At 35.7% G+C, this 7138-nt stretch overlaps 1 non-coding gene across 1 annotated transcript; it reads left to right on the forward strand.

Moving 5' to 3' along the window:
• The first annotated feature begins 6740 nt into the window (after positions 1 to 6740).
• TRNAS-AGA (transfer RNA serine (anticodon AGA)) lies at positions 6741 to 6822 on the forward strand. Its single transcript has one exon. It is a non-coding gene; the product is annotated as a tRNA-Ser (tRNA).
• Positions 6823 to 7138: the final 316 nt, after the last annotated feature.

Consider the following 7138-nt stretch of genomic DNA (forward strand, 5'->3'; position numbering starts at 1 on the left):
CATCTCTGTGATGATTATGCTTGTCCTGAGTCATCGGCTTAGTGAACGGGCCAGCTAGGTTTTGATCTGTGTCTACTTTGCTTATTCTGATGTCTCCTCGTTCCAGTATATCCTGTATATAGTGAAACTTACTTAGAATGTGCTTGGCCATGTGATAAGATCTGAGCTCTTTGGCTTGAGCAATGGCTCCTGTGTTATCACAGATTACGTCGATCGTTTTCCGAAAACCTGGAACCAGGTCGAGGTGGGCTATGAATTTCTTCATCTAAGCAAACTTTGATCGAGAAACATCTCGGTAATTCTGGAAGTTAGCATCAGTGTAACACCTTACAGTGAGCTCCTCTTCCACTCCTCCAAACACTAAGAACATATCCTTTAGCCATGGGAACAGCTCCTTTCTTGGAGTTGTCCATTGAGAAGCGTGCCATCACCTTGTCTATGTGTGCACTTTGACTCAGCCCTAGAAGCCGCTTAGACCTATTTCGGTAGATCTTTATTCCAAGAATATAAGCAGCTTCACGAAGATCTTTCATTGCGAAATAAGATCCCAACCAGTTCTTAACTTCTTTAAGATAGGAATGTTTTTTCCAATGATCATAATATCATTCACATACAAGATAATGAATGGTATATTGCTCCCACTAGCCTTTCTATGAACACAAGACTCATCTTCATTCTGACAAAACCAAACTCTTTGATTTTCTAATCAAAACAAAGATTCCATCTGCGAGATGCTTGTTTGAGTCCATAAATGGACTTATTCAGTTTGCACACTTTGATCGATTTGATCATAGCAATGGATGAGAACGTTTCACCAAAGTCAACACCTTGAGTTTGAGTGAAGCTTTTCGTTACTAGCAGTGCTTTATAGGTGTATATTCCATGCATGTTGGTTTTCGTTTTGAAAATCCACATGCTCCCTACTGCCCGACATTCGGGGGGTAGCTCAACCAAGTTCTAGACTTGATTGTCACACATAGATTGCATCTCAGCGTTCATGGCATCTTGCCATTTCTCAGATTCCGGATCTAAGATAGCAGGTTCGTCGCTTGACTCGGCTACTAAGAGGACTTCGGGACCATCTAGATGCCATAGGTATTTAGAATTTGGTACGCGAGTCCTATTACTTTTGCGAACGCTTGTGTTCATGTCCGATGTATCAGCAACAACAACTTGTTGATTAGACGTTCCAACTTCCTCAGCGGTTGTTTGTGGTTCTTGAATTTCTTCAAGATCGACAATATTATTTCCAGTTCCTCGATCGAGAATTTCCTTCTCGAGGAAGTGGCCCTTCCTTTTGATAGAAATCAAATTTATATCAGGATGGTAGAAATAATATCCGCTTTGGTTATAGTATCCGACGAAAACAACTTTTACGCCGCGAGGATCGAGCTTGTCATCAGAATCACTGGTGACATATGCATCACATCCCCATACTCTAAGGAAAGACAAATTGGGTTTACGCCCATGCTATATCTCATATGGGGTTTTGCTTACCTTTTTAGTTGGAGCCAGATTGACAATGCAGGCGTCGGTCATAAGAGCAAAGCTCCAAAAGAAGTGAGGCAAGTTAGTTCCATCATCGATTGGACCGGTTTTAGCAAGGTTCGATTTGTTCTCTCGCTCACGCCATTGTGTTGGGGTGTGCCGGGTGGAGTGAGCTGTGAAACAATTCCACGCTCTTTTAGATGATTTATGAATTCTGAGCTGAGATACTCTCCACCTCGATCTGATCGAAGCATTTTAATAGTTTTCCCGAGTTGGTTTTCCACTTCGTTTTGAAACTCTTTGAACTTTTCAAAAGTTTCATGTTTGTGTTTCATAAGATACACATAAACATATCGACTGTAATCGTCAATAAAAGAAACGAAGTATCTTTCATGATTTATAGACATGGTTCTGAAAGGGCCGCAGACATCAGTATGTATGAGTCCTAGCAGATCCTTTGCTCGTTCATTCTTATGAGTGAAGGAGCCTTTGGCGAGTTTACCAGCTAAGCAAGATTCGTAGTCATCAAAAGAGTCCGGTCCTGTGGATTCAAGAATCCCTTCGGATTGGAGTCTCTTAACTCGTGCTTTGCTTATACGGCCAAGTCAGCAATGCCATAGAAATGTATCATTGATGCCAGATCTGATACGTTTAGAAAGATTATATACATTATTGTTTATTTAAACATCAATCTCATAAATACCATTTCGAGGTTTAGCCTCAAAATAAAAGATATCATTAAAGTAGGCGGAAATAGCAATACCATTAAAAGCGTACTTAAATCCTTGTTCAAATAGTAAAGAAACTGAAATAATTTTTTCTGGTCAAACCAGATGCAAACAAACAGTTATTCAAAGTAACTACAAGGCCAGATGGACAAGCAAAATGATATGTGCCAGTTGCAAGAACTGGGACTCTCTTCCCATCACCAACGATGAGTTCCATGCTGCCTTGTTTCAGCTTCTTTTAGTTTTCAGGCTCCTGCAAGACATTAACGATGTGGTAACCACATCCGGTATCAAATACCCATGTATTGCTAGAGAAAGTGAAAAGTTCAATAACGTAAATGGAAATACCTTTAGAGGAGCTTTCACCATGGGTCCTCTGCCTTTTCAGCTCAGCAAGATAATCGGGACAGTTACGCTTCCAGTGTCCCATTTTGTTGCACTTGTAGCACTGGCGCTCCTCAAGAGGCGGCGGCGATACCTTTGCGACACCCTTGTTAGTGTTGTTGGCAGCAACAGTAACCTTTTTCTTGCCTTTACCGTTATTACCCCGGTTCTTGGGTTTAGGCTTCTTGACACCAGCAGATCGAACCATAAGAACTTGATTAGTCTTAGTGAGAATATTCATCTCAGCCGTTTTGAGCATACCATGAGGCTCCGGCACTGTCTTCACCCAAGCATTCATATTGAAATTCATTACGAACTGGTCGTAAGAGCTGGGAAGAGAGTTTAAGATGAAATCCGCTGCCATGTCATCTGACAGGGGATAATCAAGTTTCTTCAGCTAGTCGATGTACCCTTTCATCTTGATGACATGCGCACTAACAGAGGATCCCTGTTCCATTCTGCAGCTGATAAGCTGCTTCATGGTGTCATAGCGTTCTTGACGGGCTTGTTTCTGGAACATGCCCTTAAGTTGCTTCAGCATCTCATAGGCACCAAAATCTTCTAAGCTTTTAGCAAGCTCGTAAGACATGGTGGCTAGCATAATAAAGGCGACTTCAGCAGAGTCGTCTATATGCTTGTTAAGAACCTTTTTGGCAGTAGCAGTATTGTTTTTAGGCTCGGTTGGAACATGTCCATCGAGAACATAGTGCTTCTTTGCCATTTTGAGAACAAGTCCCAAATTAAGGTGCCATTCAAGAAAGTTGGTGCCATTCAACTTTTCTTTCTCAAGAATAGTATTGAGAGTGAATGAGGAGTTATTATCAGTTGACATCTGTTAAATTAAGCAAAAGTAATTTAATTAGTATTTTCGATGTTTTAATCCTATTATCAATGACCTAATAACATTAACAAAATAGGAACTTGAGAATCTGGCTTCCAGTTACTAATGGCAGCTGTAGCACACAACATTATTAAGTGGTTAGGCATACAGACAACGATTGCCAATTGTGAATAAAGCACAACTCTCGGTTATGAGGCCTGTTAAGACAACACTTGTCTAAGTAGATACATTTAGCCTCATCTATGCCCACCTTAGTCTCCAGACGGCTGTAGCACGTAACAAGAGAGTAAAGTAATAGTCGCCCTAGTATAGTCACTCGTAAAAGGGCCGGATGTGTCAACGAAACCCTTTCACCTTGAAAGGATAGGCTAGAAATCAAGTGCGGTGCTGTAGCTCCGAACACTTGAAGTTTCGCAGTATGCCTCAAGTGTGGCTTATATTAGGATGACTTAGACTATTGATTTTAAAATTGTGATTAAATTTAAATATTACCAAATAGAGTAAAATTCCAGTTTTACTGTATTAATCGGGACAACTTGATGAACCATTTCATCTCTCAAGATAGATTAGAGATTAAAACCTATCATTCAAACTGTTGAACTTCTCAATTTTCGACCGATCACTAAGAAAAAACACAAAACCCTTCAATGCCCTACAATACTTCCATTTGACAACATTTTCCATCATATTTCACAAACTAATTCCGTCGATTTAGAGAGAATGACTAGCTTAGGATTTGTGAAGAAAGTAATCCATTGACGGTGGCATAATCTTTTTCTGTGCTCCTCAAAGACTCTCTCATTGCCAATATTAAGTTACTAGGATAGAGCCAGTGTGTTACACAGGTTGTTAAAAAATAAATTAAAAAATTTAAATCTAATAATATACATATTAACATATCTTATGGATTCATAAGATATAAATAATTATTAAAACACATAGATTAGTAAGAATAATTTGTATTTGTATTTTAAAAGTAATAAAATGGAAGGTTGTGAATTTATACCAATTAAGAAAAAGAGAAGACTAACGTCAATTAATCATAGTTGAGTTGAGTTGGTAAGCCATAAACATTTTAAAAGTAAGGTATTGAGTTTAATTCCCACCAACAACATATTTTTCATTTATCATTCATGAAAGAAAAATTATAAAAATAAAAACTTGTACACTTGGAACCAATGTAAATGATCAAATTGAATGACAAGTGAAAAAATTGTGTTGGATGTTATTACTAATCTAGCATAATGCACTTGCATAGAACAAAATTAATTAATGATATATAATAAAGATCATTTCGATCATGAAAGAGCTACCAATGATAGAAATATCTTTAAAGCATTCAGCATTAACACCTTAAATTTGCTATACTTAGGATTCATCATTAATAATACACTCAATAAACACCAAAATTTCTGCAATATCAAGAGAGTAATGCAGAATTTTGTTATTTTCCTCACTTCTATGTTCTTGATTATTATTTTTTTAATTCTTGAAGCTGATTATGGCCGATCAACTTAATGATGCAATTGGTAATCAAAACAAGTAGTATGCTGAAACAGTTTAGGTAAATTGTCGAATTCATCAGTTATTATACATGCTTTAGTGATTTTTATTTCTATAGAATAGATTATTATACTCATGTATTTTGAACTAATGTTTTATATTTTTTTGTTTCTTGAAGTTAACAATGGACACTCTAACTTGATGAAGCAGTTGCTAATGTATACAAGTGGTATCCCGAAACCGTTCAGATTAATTGTCAAACTCATTAGTTATGTTAGATGATGATTCCGTGATTTTTGTGTTCAACGTCTAGGTAATTTGTTATTGTAAAATTCCATATGTTATTAAAGTATAATTAGGATTTACAAAACATGCCATATAATATAGTGTCAAATCTGTCGGATTTTAAACCTTTTTCGAACATCTTTAAGAAAATGCAAAACAACCTGAAAGTGTAGAAACAATCAACATTGAAAACTTTGAATTGCTTTGTGAATATGCTTCACAAGCTATCAAAGTTGTTAAGCATCATATTGTTGTTTCATCCACAAAATTTATGGGTGATCTTTGGGTTAGTTTATTGATTTTTTGGGTTAATCGGGTTTTCCTAACTGGGTTTTAAAAGTATTATATTTAAACCATCTACCTTGAGCCGTGTGTTTATTCAGTAAGTCGGGTAAAAATATATTTGCTACTACTTGTAAGATTGGTACTAAATTTCTAAAAGATAATCAAAGTAATCAATTATATTAATGTATGGTCGATAAAAAGTTTGTTTAAAAAATAAACTAGCCCTTATTCGTCAATAAATGATATTATGCTTATTCACTACTATCAATGGTTATTCGCCACTATCAAAAGCTATTAAGCTTATTTGCCAGTATTAAGAGCAAATAAGAGTTTATGATTTGACACCCTTCTTACATTTTCTGACTCCGCTCTTACACACATAAACCTAAATTACTTATTCGTTAATATTAAAAACTATTACCCTACTTTCGCTAATATAAAAAACTATTACCCTACTTGTGAATAAAGTCAACCTCCCAAGTGATTAGAAATCTCAAATAAACCCTATTTAAAAAAAATCAGTAGAAACACGTAAACAACACGAAGCATCAATACAAAAGCTTGTGAATTGGACCGATACCTAATTATTGAAATCTGATTAACCTAACAGTAAATTGTTAGAAATATCATAATCATAGTTAGTTTACCAAACACTAGAAACAAATTATTGCAACTTTAAATAACAATAACCAAGTTCAAACACAATGAAACTTCACTTCCATACACTCCCTTAAATTTTAATTGTCTAGTTCTTCAACTAATAATAAATCAAATATCATACACTATTAATCACATCCAAACACCCCCTAATCATCTTATTGTTATTGCCACAATAATCACTAGGGATAAGATCTGTACCAAAACAGAAATGTAACTAAAGTATAAACGTACCAATTTTGCTATGGTACATTGGTACCAGTATATCAAAATACAGAAACCGAAAAAGACCGATACCAGAATTGCTGAAAACATATAATTGGTACTAGTATAGTTTGTCCGTCTGTGATCGATTGATACGGTACCGGTTCTTGGCAAAAAATAATAAGAATAATTTCTATCCCCTCCACCAAATTCAAGATCAATGAATTCATTTGTGGCAACTTTATGATTGAAAGAGATTAAGGTTCTTGAAGTAGAAAATCGAAAGACAATAAATAACAACAATAAAGGTTTCTATAACTCTAATGATATACAATTGAACTTTGACGAAAAAGTAAACAAAAGAAGTGGTCGTGCCGGAGTGGTTATCGGGCATGACTAGAAATCATGTGGGCTTTGCCCGCGCAGGTTCGAATCCTGCCGACCACGTTCAATTTTTATAAAACTCCTTTTCACTTATCATTGGTTATAATCACCCATTAAACCTTCAAAACTCAACTACTTTTAAAAAAAATAATAATGTCCTTTTTGATAATTACCTATTTCCCCCACCACCATATAAGCTAAGTTAAACCTTCAAAACTCAACATTTTTTCAAAAACACATTTTAAAAAATTCATAAGTTAATAAGTCATTTTGATAAAATAGTTTTTTTGGACTTAAATAAGCAAATCCCAAAGACCCAAACACACCCTAAGTAACTGTGGTCAGTCTATGAATGCTCTAATAAATTACAAATTAACAA

The sequence above is a fragment of the Bidens hawaiensis genome, unplaced genomic scaffold (genome assembly GCF_021521415.1).
Source record: "Bidens hawaiensis isolate Kalapana, Puna unplaced genomic scaffold, B.hawaiensis_p1.1 tig00004020_1, whole genome shotgun sequence".
Lineage (NCBI taxonomy): Eukaryota > Viridiplantae > Streptophyta > Magnoliopsida > Asterales > Asteraceae > Bidens > Bidens hawaiensis.